Genomic DNA, 3,448 nt, shown 5'->3' with positions numbered 1-3,448 from the left:
CACGTGGGAGCAATTCCGCGAGGAGTTCAAGAAATCCTTCTTCCCTACCAACGTCATATACGAGGTTAAGCGTAAGTTCAGGGAGCTGAAGCAAACAGAAAGCATACGGGCGTATGTAAAGGAGTTCACAACACTAACGCTTCAGATTCCCAACCTCACAGACGAGGACATGCTGTTCCACTTCATGGACGGACTGCAAAATTGGGCCAAAACGGAGTTGGAGCGGCGGCAAGTCAAGACCATAGACGAGGCCATCACACAAGCCGAGTCCTTGACGGACTATAAACATGAACGGCATGACAAGGCTAAAGGCAAGGATGCAAGGGGCAGTCATGCTAAAGGTGGGGGAGATCGCGGCCGAGGCAAGGAGCAGCAGGCGCACTCAAGACAGCCCGACTCCCACAAATCAGACGGCAAGCGGTTCGTGCGCCAGAACTACACGGATAGGAAGGCGCAGACCACCAAAGGAGATGGATGCTACGTATGCGGAGGACCACACGGCTACGCCAGGTGCCCGGAGATGAAGAACCTTGGTGCCATCCTACGCGAACGGAAGGAGAAGGACGCGCAAGAGCAAGGACAAAACGCGGGCACGACGCAACTGGGCATGGTAGGACTATGCGGGGCGATAGCCAAGCAGACAGAGAAGCCAGGAAACTTCAACACGCAGTATGTAGACATCTCCATTAATGGACGCGCGGCTCGTGCCATGGTGGACACTGGGGCAGAAACAAACATCATGACCAAGATGGCGGCTGAGAGGTTAGGGCTGAAGTATGTTCCAAGCAACACCCGCCTCAAGACGGTCAATGCGCCACCGACCCCCGTGTGTGGAGTCGCCCAAGGAGTGAGCATCACGATTGGAGATTGGCAAGGTAAGACAAACTTTACCGTCGCTCCTTTAGATATCTTTGACATTATTCTTGGACAAGAGTTCTTCCAGCGCTGCCATACTATGATCGACCCCTACCTCCAACGACTCCTTGTCATGGAGCGGGAAGGGTCGTGCATGGTACCTCTAGTCAAGGTACCGAAAAAGGAAGAACATGCCCTCTTGTCGGCCATGCAGATCGTGAGGGGCCTAAAGAAAGGAGAACCGACGTTCCTAGCCACCATCGCAAGTTTGGGAGAAGACAATGATGCTAGGGAGACCTTGCCACCGATCATAGAGAAGGTCCTTGAAGAGAACAAGGACGTGATGCCAGACGAGCTGCCGAAGACTCTACCTCCGAGGCGCGAGGTAGACCACAAGATAGAGCTGGAAGTTGGAGCCAAACCGCCCGCACATGCACCCTACCGCATGGCTCCACCTGAGTTGGAGGAGCTACGAAAGCAGCTGAGAGAGCTCCTCGAGGCCGGTCACATCTGTCCATCCAAGGCACCTTATGGCGCACCAGTACTATTTCAGAAGAAGAAGGATGGATCCTTACGTCTATGCATTGACTACCGGGCGCTCAATAAGGTAACTATTAAGAACAAATACCCCATCCCGCTAATTGCAGATTTGTTCGATAGACTTGGGCAGGCCAAGTATTTCACCAAGGTGGACCTCAGAAAAAGGCTACTACCAAGTGCGCATCGCGGAAGGGGACGAACCAAAGACAGCGTGCGTGACCAGATACGGAGCGTTCGAGTGGTTGGTGATGCCTTTTGGCTTGACCAACGCACCCGCCACATTTTGCACGCTGATGAACAAGATCTTTCACCCCTACCTGGATCAGTTCGTGGTGGTGTACCTAGATGACATAGTCATCTACAGTAACACCTTGGAGGAGCACGTCGAGCATCTGAGAAAGGTCTTCCAAGTCTTGCGGGAGAACCAGCTATACATCAAGCGGGAGAAGTGCGAGTTTGCCCAACATGAAGTGCATTTCTTGGGCCATATCATTAGCCAGGGCGAACTACGGATGGACGAATCCAAGATACGGGCAATCCAAGAGTGGGAGGTGCCCACTAAGGTGACCGAGCTACGATCGTTCCTTGGACTTGCGAATTATTATCGCAGGTTCATAAAGGGTTACTCTGCAAAGGCCACTCCGCTAACCGAACTATTGAAGAAAAATAAGCCGTGGGTTTGGAGCACGGAGTGCCAGCAAGCCTTCGAAGGTCTCAAGACCGCAGTGACAGAGGAACCGGTCTTGATGCTGCCCGACTTTTCAAAGACCTTCGAAGTACACACGGATGCTTCGGACTTTGCCATTGGGGGAGTCTTAATGCAGGATAGACATCCCATAGCATTCGAGAGCCGCAAGTTGAACGAGACCGAACGGCGGTACACGGTCCAGGAGAAAGAGATGACAGCCATTGTACATTGCCTGCGCACGTGGAGACACTACCTACTAGGCTCCAAGTTCGTGGTCAAAACAGACAACGTGGCCACTAGCTATTTTCAGTCACAGAAAAAGATCACCCCGAAACAAGCTAGGTGGCAGGACTTTCTAGCCGAGTTTGACTACACCTTGGAGTACAAGCCAGGGAAAGGCAATGTCGTGGCCGACGCGCTAAGCAGGAAGGCCGAACTTGCTGCCATCACAACAGTCCATTGTGATATTCAAGATGCAATCAAGGATGGCATGCAACATGATCCCGAGGCTAAGAAATTGATGGAGTTGGCCACCCAAGGCAGGACAAGGCGCTTTTGGGCAGAAGATGGCCTTTTGCTCACATCCGGTCGAAGGGTCTACGTGCCAAAGTTCGGGACTATCAGGCGGCGGATCATCAAAGAAAGCCATGACACGCCGTGGGCCGGGCATCCAGGGCAGCGAAGAACGAGGGCGCTGATCGAGGCTATCTATTTCTGGCCGCGCATGCGGGACGATATAGAGTGCTATGTACAGACTTGTCTTGTGTGCCAACAAGACAAGGTGGAGCAAAGACACCCAGGAGGACTACTAGAGCCACTACCCATTGCGGAGCGTCCATGGGAGAGCGTGACCATGGACTTCATCACTTCCCTACCTAAGTCCGATGGGTATGGGACTATCATGGTCGTGGTGGACAGGTTTTCAAAATATGCTACCTTTATACCCGCCACAGCCGGATGCACCGCAAAGGAGGCCGCTAGGTTGTTCTTCAAGAACGTGGTAAAGTATTGGGGGCTGCCAAGACACATCATTAGCGACCGAGACCCCCGCTTTACTGGAAACTTTTGGAAGGAGCTGTTCGAGATACTTGGCACAAAACTACATTTCTCCACGAGTTTCCACCCGCAGACAGACGGCCAGACCGAACGCGTCAACGCTCTGTTGGAGTGCTACTTGAGGCACTATGTTAGTGCGCACCAAAAAGATTGGGCAAGACTCCTAGACATGGCACAATTCTCATATAACTTACAAAGGAGCGAGTCCACCGGGCGCACACCGTTTGAGTTGGCGACGGGCCAACAACCCCAAACTCCGCATTCTTTACCGGCTGCTTTCGAAGGGAAGAGTTTGGGAGCTTACCATCT

This window comes from Solanum tuberosum, unplaced genomic scaffold (assembly GCF_000226075.1).
Source record: "Solanum tuberosum cultivar DM 1-3 516 R44 unplaced genomic scaffold, SolTub_3.0 scf00328, whole genome shotgun sequence".
Taxonomy (NCBI): domain Eukaryota; kingdom Viridiplantae; phylum Streptophyta; class Magnoliopsida; order Solanales; family Solanaceae; genus Solanum; species Solanum tuberosum.
The sequence above is the reverse complement of the archived record's forward strand: the minus strand, read 5'-3'. Positions refer to the sequence as shown.